Source organism: Amia ocellicauda, chromosome 2 (assembly GCF_036373705.1).
Source record: "Amia ocellicauda isolate fAmiCal2 chromosome 2, fAmiCal2.hap1, whole genome shotgun sequence".
In the NCBI taxonomy this organism is placed as follows: domain Eukaryota; kingdom Metazoa; phylum Chordata; class Actinopteri; order Amiiformes; family Amiidae; genus Amia; species Amia ocellicauda.
This window is the reverse complement of record NC_089851.1, coordinates 60,942,018-60,955,309: the sequence shown is the minus strand read 5'-3', so window position 1 is coordinate 60,955,309 and position 13,292 is coordinate 60,942,018. Positions and strand designations below refer to the sequence as shown.

The 13,292-nt window shown below is 47.9% G+C and overlaps 12 non-coding genes across 12 annotated transcripts; all 12 read right to left on the bottom strand.

The window, feature by feature from the left end:
• Positions 1–1,265: 1,265 nt before the first annotated feature.
• Positions 1,266–1,339, bottom strand: trnan-guu (transfer RNA asparagine (anticodon GUU)). Its single transcript has one exon. It is a non-coding gene; the product is annotated as a tRNA-Asn (tRNA).
• Positions 1,340–2,600: 1,261 nt separating this feature from the next.
• Positions 2,601–2,674, bottom strand: trnan-guu (transfer RNA asparagine (anticodon GUU)). The gene has a single exon. It is a non-coding gene; the product is annotated as a tRNA-Asn (tRNA).
• A 935-nt stretch (positions 2,675–3,609) lies between these two features.
• On the bottom strand, positions 3,610–3,683 carry trnan-guu (transfer RNA asparagine (anticodon GUU)). The gene has a single exon. It is a non-coding gene; the product is annotated as a tRNA-Asn (tRNA).
• A 964-nt stretch (positions 3,684–4,647) lies between these two features.
• On the bottom strand, positions 4,648–4,721 carry trnan-guu (transfer RNA asparagine (anticodon GUU)). Its single transcript has one exon. It is a non-coding gene; the product is annotated as a tRNA-Asn (tRNA).
• A 946-nt stretch (positions 4,722–5,667) lies between these two features.
• trnan-guu (transfer RNA asparagine (anticodon GUU)) lies at positions 5,668–5,741 on the bottom strand. The gene has a single exon. It is a non-coding gene; the product is annotated as a tRNA-Asn (tRNA).
• Positions 5,742–6,706: 965 nt separating this feature from the next.
• On the bottom strand, positions 6,707–6,780 carry trnan-guu (transfer RNA asparagine (anticodon GUU)). The gene has a single exon. It is a non-coding gene; the product is annotated as a tRNA-Asn (tRNA).
• A 934-nt stretch (positions 6,781–7,714) lies between these two features.
• trnan-guu (transfer RNA asparagine (anticodon GUU)) lies at positions 7,715–7,788 on the bottom strand. The gene has a single exon. It is a non-coding gene; the product is annotated as a tRNA-Asn (tRNA).
• A 971-nt stretch (positions 7,789–8,759) lies between these two features.
• On the bottom strand, positions 8,760–8,833 carry trnan-guu (transfer RNA asparagine (anticodon GUU)). Its single transcript has one exon. It is a non-coding gene; the product is annotated as a tRNA-Asn (tRNA).
• Positions 8,834–9,817: 984 nt separating this feature from the next.
• Positions 9,818–9,891, bottom strand: trnan-guu (transfer RNA asparagine (anticodon GUU)). The gene has a single exon. It is a non-coding gene; the product is annotated as a tRNA-Asn (tRNA).
• Positions 9,892–10,860: 969 nt separating this feature from the next.
• On the bottom strand, positions 10,861–10,934 carry trnan-guu (transfer RNA asparagine (anticodon GUU)). The gene has a single exon. It is a non-coding gene; the product is annotated as a tRNA-Asn (tRNA).
• A 965-nt stretch (positions 10,935–11,899) lies between these two features.
• On the bottom strand, positions 11,900–11,973 carry trnan-guu (transfer RNA asparagine (anticodon GUU)). The gene has a single exon. It is a non-coding gene; the product is annotated as a tRNA-Asn (tRNA).
• Positions 11,974–12,944: 971 nt separating this feature from the next.
• On the bottom strand, positions 12,945–13,018 carry trnan-guu (transfer RNA asparagine (anticodon GUU)). Its single transcript has one exon. It is a non-coding gene; the product is annotated as a tRNA-Asn (tRNA).
• Between the last annotated feature and the right edge of the window lie 274 nt (positions 13,019–13,292).

Genomic DNA, 13,292 nt, shown 5'->3' with positions numbered 1-13,292 from the left:
ATAGATAGATGGATGGATGGATGGACAGCAAGGCAAGCACCTGATTGACAGTGGTCCGTGATCTGCTGTTATGCTACTATGCTACTGACCATTGGGGGAGCGATAGCAAGCAAGAGAGTTAGATATCGAGAGTCATAGATAGATAGATAGATAGATGGATGGATGGATGGACGGCAAGGCAAGCACCTGATTGACAGTGGTCCGTGATCTGCTGTTATGCTACTATGCTACTGACCATTGGGGGAGCGATAGCAAGCAAGAGAGTTAGATATCGAGAGTCATAGATAGATAGATAGATAGATAGATGGATGGATGGATGGACGGCAAGGCAAGCACCTGATTGACAGTGGTCCGTGATCTGCTGTTATGCTACTATGCTACTGACCATTGGGGGAGCGATAGCAAGCAAGCGAGTTAGATATCGAGAGTCATAGATAGATAGATAGAAAGATGGATGGATGGATGGACGGCAAGGCAAGCACCTGATTGACAGTGGTCCGTGATCTGCTGTTATGCTACTATGCTACTGACCATTGGGGGAGCGATAGCAAGCAAGAGAGTTAGATATCGAGAGTCATAGATAGATAGATAGATAGATAGATGGATGGATGGACGGCAAGGCAAGCATCTGATTGCAAGATAGGCTTATCGTAAAGCCATCAGAGGACGTAATGAACCGGAAAGCCAACTGGACAGATGCCGGTTTGTAAAGAAGAACCAGAACCCAAAGGACACGCGCTACGCGCACCTAACGGCCAACGTCCAATTCCCATTGCCGCCCCTGGACAGTCGCAACAGGGAGCTTGTTGCTCCCGTCAACCTTACGTTTTCACCTCTGTGTGCTTCCTTTGTTGCAGCCTGCATCCAGATTTTGTTTTGTTTTGTTTTGTTTTGTTTTGTTTTGTTTTGTTTTGTTTTGTTTTGTTTTGTTTTGTTTTGTTTTGTTTTGTTTTGTTTTGTTTTGTTTTGTTTTGTTTTGTTTTGTTCCTTACGCCTGGGTGAAGGTACTGGGGAGTGGGAGAGTCCTGACACCGTGGCTTAGTTGGTCAAAGCGCCTGTCTTGTAAATAGCAAACCCTGGGTTCGACTCCCAGCAGTGCCTTGGTTTATGTTGGCCTAGGCAATGGAAAGGAAGTTTCTAAACCCTCGATACATTTTTGCAAGATGGCCGTCCGCAGCAAGCAGCTTAAGGTTACTGTAGCCGCAGTCTGGCAAACTGACCGCCAGAAGTAGAAACAATAACAAGGGGCGGGGGGAAAAGTGGGCCGTCCCTGGGTGGATTCGAACCACCATCCTTTCGGTTAACAGCCGAACGCGCTGACCGATTGCGCCACAGAGACAGACGGAGGTGTTGCGGTTGCTGCAGTCGTGCAGTTCCTTCACAGTTGCCAGAAATCATTTCCAGCACACGATTTTCTTTGTCGTTGAATGCAACATACGTGACCATTGGGGGAGCGATAGCAAGCAAGAGAGTTAGATATCGAGAGTCATAGATAGATAGATAGATAGATGGATGGATGGATGGACGGCAAGGCAAGCACCTGATTGACAGTGGTCCGTGATCTGCTGTTATGCTACTATGCTACTGACCATTGGGGGAGCGATAGCAAGCAAGAGAGTTAGATATCGAGAGTCATAGATAGATAGATAGATAGATGGATGGATGGATGGACGGCAAGGCAAGCACCTGATTGACAGTGGTCCGTGATCTGCTGTTATGCTACTATGCTACTGACCATTGGGGGAGCGATAGCAAGCAAGCGAGTTAGATATCGAGAGTCATAGATAGATAGATAGAAAGATGGATGGATGGATGGACGGCAAGGCAAGCACCTGATTGACAGTGGTCCGTGATCTGCTGTTATGCTACTATGCTACTGACCATTGGGGGAGCGATAGCAAGCAAGAGAGTTAGATATCGAGAGTCATAGATAGATAGATAGATAGATAGATGGATGGATGGACGGCAAGGCAAGCATCTGATTGCAAGATAGGCTTATCGTAAAGCCATCAGAGGACGTAATGAACCGGAAAGCCAACTGGACAGATGCCGGTTTGTAAAGAAGAACCAGAACCCAAAGGACACGCGCTACGCGCACCTAACGGCCAACGTCCAATTCCCATTGCCGCCCCTGGACAGTCGCAACAGGGAGCTTGTTGCTCCCGTCAACCTTACGTTTTCACCTCTGTGTGCTTCCTTTGTTGCAGCCTGCATCCAGATTTTGTTTTGTTTTGTTTTGTTTTGTTTTGTTTTGTTTTGTTTTGTTTTGTTTTGTTTTGTTTTGTTTTGTTTTGTTTTGTTTTGTTTTGTTTTGTTTTGTTCCTTACGCCTGGGTGAAGGTACTGGGGAGTGGGAGAGTCCTGACACCGTGGCTTAGTTGGTCAAAGCGCCTGTCTTGTAAATAGCAAACCCTGGGTTCGACTCCCAGCAGTGCCTTGGTTTATGTTGGCCTAGGCAATGGAAAGGAAGTTTCTAAACCCTCGATACATTTTTGCAAGATGGCCGTCCGCAGCAAGCAGCTTAAGGTTACTGTAGCCGCAGTCTGGCAAACTGACCGCCAGAAGTAGAAACAATAACAAGGGGCGGGGGGAAAAGTGGGCCGTCCCTGGGTGGATTCGAACCACCATCCTTTCGGTTAACAGCCGAACGCGCTGACCGATTGCGCCACAGAGACAGACGGAGGTGTTGTGGTTGCTGCAGTCGTGCAGTTCCTTCACAGTTGCCAGAAATCATTTCCAGCACACGATTTTCTTTGTCGTTGAATGCAACATACGTGACCATTGGGGGAGCGATAGCAAGCAAGAGAGTTAGATATCGAGAGTCATAGATAGATAGATAGATAGATGGATGGATGGATGGACGGCAAGGCAAGCACCTGATTGACAGTGGTCCGTGATCTGCTGTTATGCTACTATGCTACTGACCATTGGGGGAGCGATAGCAAGCAAGAGAGTTAGATATCGAGAGTCATAGATAGATAGATAGATAGATGGATGGATGGACGGCAAGGCAAGCATCTGATTGCAAGATAGGCTTATCGTAAAGCCATCAGAGGACGTAATGAACCGGAAAGCCAACTGGACAGATGCCGGTTTGTAAAGAAGAACCAGAACCCAAAGGACACGCGCTACGCGCACCTAACGGCCAACGTCCAATTCCCATTGCCGCCCCTGGACAGTCGCAACAGGGAGCTTGTTGCTCCCGTCAACCTTACGTTTTCACCTCTGTGTGCTTCCTTTGTTGCAGCCTGCATCCAGATTTTGTTTTGTTTTGTTTTGTTTTGTTTTGTTTTGTTTTGTTTTGTTTTGTTTTGTTTTGTTTTGTTTTGTTCCTTACGCCTGGGTGAAGGTACTGGGGAGTGGGAGAGTCCTGACACCGTGGCTTAGTTGGTCAAAGCGCCTGTCTTGTAAATAGCAAACCCTGGGTTCGACTCCCAGCAGTGCCTTGGTTTATGTTGGCCTAGGCAATGGAAAGGAAGTTTCTAAACCCTCGATACATTTTTGCAAGATGGCCGTCCGCAGCAAGCAGCTTAAGGTTACTGTAGCCGCAGTCTGGCAAACTGACCGCCAGAAGTAGAAACAATAACAAGGGGCGGGGGGAAAAGTGGGCCGTCCCTGGGTGGATTCGAACCACCATCCTTTCGGTTAACAGCCGAACGCGCTGACCGATTGCGCCACAGAGACAGACGGAGGTGTTGCGGTTGCTGCAGTCGTGCAGTTCCTTCACAGTTGCCAGAAATCATTTCCAGCACACGATTTTCTTTGTCGTTGAATGCAACATACGTGACCATTGGGGGAGCGATAGCAAGCAAGAGAGTTAGATATCGAGAGTCATAGATAGATAGATAGATAGATGGATGGATGGATGGACGGCAAGGCAAGCACCTGATTGACAGTGGTCCGTGATCTGCTGTTATGCTACTATGCTACTGACCATTGGGGGAGCGATAGCAAGCAAGAGAGTTAGATATCGAGAGTCATAGATAGATAGATAGATAGATAGATGGATGGATGGACGGCAAGGCAAGCATCTGATTGCAAGATAGGCTTATCGTAAAGCCATCAGAGGACGTAATGAACCGGAAAGCCAACTGGACAGATGCCGGTTTGTAAAGAAGAACCAGAACCCAAAGGACACGCGCTACGCGCACCTAACGGCCAACGTCCAATTCCCATTGCCGCCCCTGGACAGTCGCAACAGGGAGCTTGTTGCTCCCGTCAACCTTACGTTTTCACCTCTGTGTGCTTCCTTTGTTGCAGCCTGCATCCAGATTTTGTTTTGTTTTGTTTTGTTTTGTTTTGTTTTGTTTTGTTTTGTTTTGTTTTGTTTTGTTTTGTTTTGTTTTGTTTTGTTTTGTTTTGTTTTGTTCCTTACGCCTGGGTGAAGGTACTGGGGAGTGGGAGAGTCCTGACACCGTGGCTTAGTTGGTCAAAGCGCCTGTCTTGTAAATAGCAAACCCTGGGTTCGACTCCCAGCAGTGCCTTGGTTTATGTTGGCCTAGGCAATGGAAAGGAAGTTTCTAAACCCTCGATACATTTTTGCAAGATGGCCGTCCGCAGCAAGCAGCTTAAGGTTACTGTAGCCGCAGTCTGGCAAACTGACCGCCAGAAGTAGAAACAATAACAAGGGGCGGGGGGAAAAGTGGGCCGTCCCTGGGTGGATTCGAACCACCATCCTTTCGGTTAACAGCCGAACGCGCTGACCGATTGCGCCACAGAGACAGACGGAGGTGTTGCGGTTGCAGCAGTCGTGCAGTTCCTTCACAGTTGCCAGAAATCATTTCCAGCACACGATTTTCTTTGTCGTTGAATGCAACATACGTGACCATTGGGGGAGCGATAGCAAGCAAGAGAGTTAGATATCGAGAGTCATAGATAGATAGATAGATGGATGGATGGATGGACGGCAAGGCAAGCACCTGATTGACAGTGGTCCGTGATCTGCTGTTATGCTACTATGCTACTGACCATTGGGGGAGCGATAGCAAGCAAGAGAGTTAGATATCGAGAGTCATAGATAGATAGATAGATAGATGGATGGATGGACGGCAAGGCAAGCATCTGATTGCAAGATAGGCTTATCGTAAAGCCATCAGAGGACGTAATGAACCGGAAAGCCAACTGGACAGATGCCGGTTTGTAAAGAAGAACCAGAACCCAAAGGACACGCGCTACGCGCACCTAACGGCCAACGTCCAATTCCCATTGCCGCCCCTGGACAGTCGCAACAGGGAGCTTGTTGCTCCCGTCAACCTTACGTTTTCACCTCTGTGTGCTTCCTTTGTTGCAGCCTGCATCCAGATTTTGTTTTGTTTTGTTTTGTTTTGTTTTGTTTTGTTTTGTTTTGTTTTGTTTTGTTTTGTTTTGTTTTGTTTTGTTTTGTTTTGTTCCTTACGCCTGGGTGAAGGTACTGGGGAGTGGGAGAGTCCTGACACCGTGGCTTAGTTGGTCAAAGCGCCTGTCTTGTAAATAGCAAACCCTGGGTTCGACTCCCAGCAGTGCCTTGGTTTATGTTGGCCTAGGCAATGGAAAGGAAGTTTCTAAACCCTCGATACATTTTTGCAAGATGGCCGTCCGCAGCAAGCAGCTTAAGGTTACTGTAGCCGCAGTCTGGCAAACTGACCGCCAGAAGTAGAAACAATAACAAGGGGCGGGGGGAAAAGTGGGCCGTCCCTGGGTGGATTCGAACCACCATCCTTTCGGTTAACAGCCGAACGCGCTGACCGATTGCGCCACAGAGACAGACGGAGGTGTTGCGGTTGCAGCAGTCGTGCAGTTCCTTCACAGTTGCCAGAAATCATTTCCAGCACACGATTTTCTTTGTCGTTGAATGCAACATACGTGACCATTGGGGGAGCGATAGCAAGCAAGAGAGTTAGATATCGAGAGTCATAGATAGATAGATAGATAGATGGATGGATGGATGGACGGCAAGGCAAGCACCTGATTGACAGTGGTCCGTGATCTGCTGTTATGCTACTATGCTACTGACCATTGGGGGAGCGATAGCAAGCAAGAGAGTTAGATATCGAGAGTCATAGATAGATAGATAGATAGATGGATGGATGGACGGCAAGGCAAGCATCTGATTGCAAGATAGGCTTATCGTAAAGCCATCAGAGGACGTAATGAACCGGAAAGCCAACTGGACAGATGCCGGTTTGTAAAGAAGAACCAGAACCCAAAGGACACGCGCTACGCGCACCTAACGGCCAACGTCCAATTCCCATTGCCGCCCCTGGACAGTCGCAACAGGGAGCTTGTTGCTCCCGTCAACCTTACGTTTTCACCTCTGTGTGCTTCCTTTGTTGCAGCCTGCATCCAGATTTTGTTTTGTTTTGTTTTGTTTTGTTTTGTTTTGTTTTGTTTTGTTTTGTTTTGTTTTGTTTTGTTTTGTTTTGTTTTGTTTTGTTTTGTTTTGTTTTGTTCCTTACGCCTGGGTGAAGGTACTGGGGAGTGGGAGAGTCCTGACACCGTGGCTTAGTTGGTCAAAGCGCCTGTCTTGTAAATAGCAAACCCTGGGTTCGACTCCCAGCAGTGCCTTGGTTTATGTTGGCCTAGGCAATGGAAAGGAAGTTTCTAAACCCTCGATACATTTTTGCAAGATGGCCGTCCGCAGCAAGCAGCTTAAGGTTACTGTAGCCGCAGTCTGGCAAACTGACCGCCAGAAGTAGAAACAATAACAAGGGGCGGGGGGAAAAGTGGGCCGTCCCTGGGTGGATTCGAACCACCATCCTTTCGGTTAACAGCCGAACGCGCTGACCGATTGCGCCACAGAGACAGACGGAGGTGTTGCGGTTGCTGCAGTCGTGCAGTTCCTTCACAGTTGCCAGAAATCATTTCCAGCACACGATTTTCTTTGTCGTTGAATGCAACATACGTGACCATTGGGGGAGCGATAGCAAGCAAGAGAGTTAGATATCGAGAGTCATAGATAGATAGATAGATAGATACATGGATGGATGGACGGCAAGGCAAGCACCTGATTGACAGTGGTCCGTGATCTGCTGTTATGCTACTATGCTACTGACCATTGGGGGAGCGATAGCAAGCAAGAGAGTTAGATATCGAGAGTCATAGATAGATAGATAGATAGATAGATGGATGGATGGACGGCAAGGCAAGCATCTGATTGCAAGATAGGCTTATCGTAAAGCCATCAGAGGACGTAATGAACCGGAAAGCCAACTGGACAGATGCCGGTTTGTAAAGAAGAACCAGAACCCAAAGGACACGCGCTACGCGCACCTAACGGCCAACGTCCAATTCCCATTGCCGCCCCTGGACAGTCGCAACAGGGAGCTTGTTGCTCCCGTCAACCTTACGTTTTCACCTCTGTGTGCTTCCTTTGTTGCAGCCTGCATCCAGATTTTGTTTTGTTTTGTTTTGTTTTGTTTTGTTTTGTTTTGTTTTGTTTTGTTTTGTTTTGTTTTGTTCCTTACGCCTGGGTGAAGGTACTGGGGAGTGGGAGAGTCCTGACACCGTGGCTTAGTTGGTCAAAGCGCCTGTCTTGTAAATAGCAAACCCTGGGTTCGACTCCCAGCAGTGCCTTGGTTTATGTTGGCCTAGGCAATGGAAAGGAAGTTTCTAAACCCTCGATACATTTTTGCAAGATGGCCGTCCGCAGCAAGCAGCTTAAGGTTACTGTAGCCGCAGTCTGGCAAACTGACCGCCAGAAGTAGAAACAATAACAAGGGGCGGGGGGAAAAGTGGGCCGTCCCTGGGTGGATTCGAACCACCATCCTTTCGGTTAACAGCCGAACGCGCTGACCGATTGCGCCACAGAGACAGACGGAGGTGTTGCGGTTGCTGCAGTCGTGCAGTTCCTTCACAGTTGCCAGAAATCATTTCCAGCACACGATTTTCTTTGTCGTTGAATGCAACATACGTGACCATTGGGGGAGCGATAGCAAGCAAGAGAGTTAGATATCGAGAGTCATAGATAGATAGATAGATAGATGGATGGATGGATGGACGGCAAGGCAAGCACCTGATTGACAGTGGTCCGTGATCTGCTGTTATGCTACTATGCTACTGACCATTGGGGGAGCGATAGCAAGCAAGAGAGTTAGATATCGAGAGTCATAGATAGATAGATAGATGGATGGATGGACGGCAAGGCAAGCATCTGATTGCAAGATAGGCTTATCGTAAAGCCATCAGAGGACGTAATGAACCGGAAAGCCAACTGGACAGATGCCGGTTTGTAAAGAAGAACCAGAACCCAAAGGACACGCGCTACGCGCACCTAACGGCCAACGTCCAATTCCCATTGCCGCCCCTGGACAGTCGCAACAGGGAGCTTGTTGCTCCCGTCAACCTTACGTTTTCACCTCTGTGTGCTTCCTTTGTTGCAGCCTGCATCCAGATTTTGTTTTGTTTTGTTTTGTTTTGTTTTGTTTTGTTTTGTTTTGTTTTGTTTTGTTTTGTTTTGTTTTGTTTTGTTTTGTTTTGTTTTGTTTTGTTTTGTTTTGTTTTGTTCCTTACGCCTGGGTGAAGGTACTGGGGAGTGGGAGAGTCCTGACACCGTGGCTTAGTTGGTCAAAGCGCCTGTCTTGTAAATAGCAAACCCTGGGTTCGACTCCCAGCAGTGCCTTGGTTTATGTTGGCCTAGGCAATGGAAAGGAAGTTTCTAAACCCTCGATACATTTTTGCAAGATGGCCGTCCGCAGCAAGCAGCTTAAGGTTACTGTAGCCGCAGTCTGGCAAACTGACCGCCAGAAGTAGAAACAATAACAAGGGGCGGGGGGAAAAGTGGGCCGTCCCTGGGTGGATTCGAACCACCATCCTTTCGGTTAACAGCCGAACGCGCTGACCGATTGCGCCACAGAGACAGACGGAGGTGTTGCGGTTGCTGCAGTCGTGCAGTTCCTTCACAGTTGCCAGAAATCATTTCCAGCACACGATTTTCTTTGTCGTTGAATGCAACATACGTGACCATTGGGGGAGCGATAGCAAGCAAGAGAGTTAGATATCGAGAGTCATAGATAGATAGATAGATAGATACATGGATGGATGGACGGCAAGGCAAGCACCTGATTGACAGTGGTCCGTGATCTGCTGTTATGCTACTATGCTACTGACCATTGGGGGAGCGATAGCAAGCAAGAGAGTTAGATATCGAGAGTCATAGATAGATAGATAGATAGATAGATGGATGGATGGACGGCAAGGCAAGCATCTGATTGCAAGATAGGCTTATCGTAAAGCCATCAGAGGACGTAATGAACCGGAAAGCCAACTGGACAGATGCCGGTTTGTAAAGAAGAACCAGAACCCAAAGGACACGCGCTACGCGCACCTAACGGCCAACGTCCAATTCCCATTGCCGCCCCTGGACAGTCGCAACAGGGAGCTTGTTGCTCCCGTCAACCTTACGTTTTCACCTCTGTGTGCTTCCTTTGTTGCAGCCTGCATCCAGATTTTGTTTTGTTTTGTTTTGTTTTGTTTTGTTTTGTTTTGTTTTGTTTTGTTTTGTTTTGTTTTGTTTTGTTTTGTTTTGTTTTGTTTTGTTTTGTTTTGTTTTGTTTTGTTTTGTTCCTTACGCCTGGGTGAAGGTACTGGGGAGTGGGAGAGTCCTGACACCGTGGCTTAGTTGGTCAAAGCGCCTGTCTTGTAAATAGCAAACCCTGGGTTCGACTCCCAGCAGTGCCTTGGTTTATGTTGGCCTAGGCAATGGAAAGGAAGTTTCTAAACCCTCGATACATTTTTGCAAGATGGCCGTCCGCAGCAAGCAGCTTAAGGTTACTGTAGCCGCAGTCTGGCAAACTGACCGCCAGAAGTAGAAACAATAACAAGGGGCGGGGGGAAAAGTGGGCCGTCCCTGGGTCGATTCGAACCACCATCCTTTCGGTTAACAGCCGAACGCGCTGACCGATTGCGCCACAGAGACAGACGGAGGTGTTGCGGTTGCTGCAGTCGTGCAGTTCCTTCACAGTTGCCAGAAATCATTTCCAGCACACGATTTTCTTTGTCGTTGAATGCAACATACGTGACCATTGGGGGAGCGATAGCAAGCAAGAGAGTTAGATATCGAGAGTCATAGATAGATAGATAGATAGATACATGGATGGATGGACGGCAAGGCAAGCACCTGATTGACAGTGGTCCGTGATCTGCTGTTATGCTACTATGCTACTGACCATTGGGGGAGCGATAGCAAGCAAGAGAGTTAGATATCGAGAGTCATAGATAGATAGATAGATAGATAGATGGATGGATGGACGGCAAGGCAAGCATCTGATTGCAAGATAGGCTTATCGTAAAGCCATCAGAGCACGTAATGAACCGGAAAGCCAACTGGACAGATGCCGGTTTGTAAAGAAGAACCAGAACCCAAAGGACACGCGCTACGCGCACCTAACGGCCAACGTCCAATTCCCATTGCCGCCCCTGGACAGTCGCAACAGGGAGCTTGTTGCTCCCGTCAACCTTACGTTTTCACCTCTGTGTGCTTCCTTTGTTGCAGCCTGCATCCAGATTTTGTTTTGTTTTGTTTTGTTTTGTTTTGTTTTGTTTTGTTTTGTTTTGTTTTGTTTTGTTTTGTTTTGTTTTGTTTTGTTTTGTTTTGTTTTGTTTTGTTCCTTACGCCTGGGTGAAGGTACTGGGGAGTGGGAGAGTCCTGACACCGTGGCTTAGTTGGTCAAAGCGCCTGTCTTGTAAATAGCAAACCCTGGGTTCGACTCCCAGCAGTGCCTTGGTTTATGTTGGCCTAGGCAATGGAAAGGAAGTTTCTAAACCCTCGATACATTTTTGCAAGATGGCCGTCCGCAGCAAGCAGCTTAAGGTTACTGTAGCCGCAGTCTGGCAAACTGACCGCCTGAAGTAGAAACAATAACAAGGGGCGGGGGGAAAAGTGGGCCGTCCCTGGGTGGATTCGAACCACCATCCTTTCGGTTAACAGCCGAACGCGCTGACCGATTGCGCCACAGAGACAGACGGAGGTGTTGCGGTTGCTGCAGTCGTGCAGTTCCTTCACAGTTGCCAGAAATCATTTCCAGCACACGATTTTCTTTGTCGTTGAATGCAACATACGTGACCATTGGGGGAGCGATAGCAAGCAAGAGAGTTAGATATCGAGAGTCATAGATAGATAGATAGATAGATGGATGGATGGATGGACGGCAAGGCAAGCACCTGATTGACAGTGGTCCGTGATCTGCTGTTATGCTACTATGCTACTGACCATTGGGGGAGCGATAGCAAGCAAGAGAGTTAGATATCGAGAGTCATAGATAGATAGATAGATAGATGGATGGATGGACGGCAAGGCAAGCATCTGATTGCAAGATAGGCTTATCGTAAAGCCATCAGAGGACGTAATGAACCGGAAAGCCAACTGGACAGATGCCGGTTTGTAAAGAAGAACCAGAACCCAAAGGACACGCGCTACGCGCACCTAACGGCCAACGTCCAATTCCCATTGCCGCCCCTGGACAGTCGCAACAGGGAGCTTGTTGCTCCCGTCAACCTTACGTTTTCACCTCTGTGTGCTTCCTTTGTTGCAGCCTGCATCCAGATTTTGTTTTGTTTTGTTTTGTTTTGTTTTGTTTTGTTTTGTTTTGTTTTGTTTTGTTTTGTTTTGTTTTGTTTTGTTTTGTTTTGTTTTGTTTTGTTTTGTTCCTTACGCCTGGGTGAAGGTACTGGGGAGTGGGAGAGTCCTGACACCGTGGCTTAGTTGGTCAAAGCGCCTGTCTTGTAAATAGCAAACCCTGGGTTCGACTCCCAGCAGTGCCTTGGTTTATGTTGGCCTAGGCAATGGAAAGGAAGTTTCTAAACCCTCGATACATTTTTGCAAGATGGCCGTCCGCAGCAAGCAGCTTAAGGTTACTGTAGCCGCAGTCTGGCAAACTGACCGCCAGAAGTAGAAACAATAACAAGGGGCGGGGGGAAAAGTGGGCCGTCCCTGGGTCGATTCGAACCACCATCCTTTCGGTTAACAGCCGAACGCGCTGACCGATTGCGCCACAGAGACAGACGGAGGTGTTGCGGTTGCTGCAGTCGTGCAGTTCCTTCACAGTTGCCAGAAATCATTTCCAGCACACGATTTTCTTTGTCGTTGAATGCAACATACGTGACCATTGGGGGAGCGATAGCAAGCAAGAGAGTTAGATATCGAGAGTCATAGATAGATAGATAGATAGATACATGGATGGATGGACGGCAAGGCAAGCACCTGATTGACAGTGGTCCGTGATCTGCTGTTATGCTACTATGCTACTGACCATTGGGGGAGCGATAGCAAGCAAGAGAGTTAGATATCGAGAGTCATAGATAGATAGATAGATAGATGGATGGACGGCAAGGCAAGCATCTGATTGCAAGATAGGCTTATCGTAAAGCCATCAGAGGACGTAATGAACCGGAAAGCCAACTGGACAGATGCCGGTTTGTAAAGAAGAACCAGAACCCAAAGGACACGCGCTACGCGCACCTAACGGCCAACGTCCAATTCCCATTGCCGCCCCTGGACAGTCGCAACAGGGAGCTTGTTGCTCCCGTCAACCTTACGTTTTCACCTCTGTGTGCTTCCTTTGTTGCAGCCTGCATCCAGATTTTGTTTTGTTTTGTTTTGTTTTGTTTTGTTTTGTTTTGTTTTGTTTTGTTTTGTTTTGTTTTGTTTTGTTTTGTTTTGTTTTGTTTTGTTTTGTTTTGTTTTGTTTTGTTCCTTACGCCTGGGTGAAGGTACTGGGGAGTGGGAGAGTCCTGACACCGTGGCTTAGTTGGTCAAAGCGCCTGTCTTGTAAATAGCAAACCCTGGGTTCGACTCCCAGCAGTGCCTTGGTTTATGTTGGCCTAGGCAATGGAAAGGAAGTTTCTAAACCCTCGATACATTTTTGCAAGATGGCCGTCCGCAGCAAGCAGCTTAAGGTTACTGTAGCCGCAGTCTGGCAAACTGACCGCCAGAAGTAGAAACAATAACAAGGGGCGGGGGGAAAAGTGGGCCGTCCCTGGGTCGATTCGAACCACCATCCTTTCGGTTAACAGCCGAACGCGCTGACCGATTGCGCCACAGAGACAGACGGAGGTGTTGCGGTTGCTGCAGTCGTGCAGTTCCTTCACAGTTGCCAGAAATCATTTCCAGCACACGATTTTCTTTGTCGTTGAATGCAACATACGTGACCATTGGGGGAGCGATAGCAAGCAAGAGAGTTAGATATCGAGAGTCATAGATAGATAGATAGATAGATACATGGATGGATGGACGGCAAGGCAAGCACCTGATTGACAGTGGTCCGTGATCTGCTGTTATGCTACTATGCTACTGACCATTGGGGGAGCGATAGCAAGCAA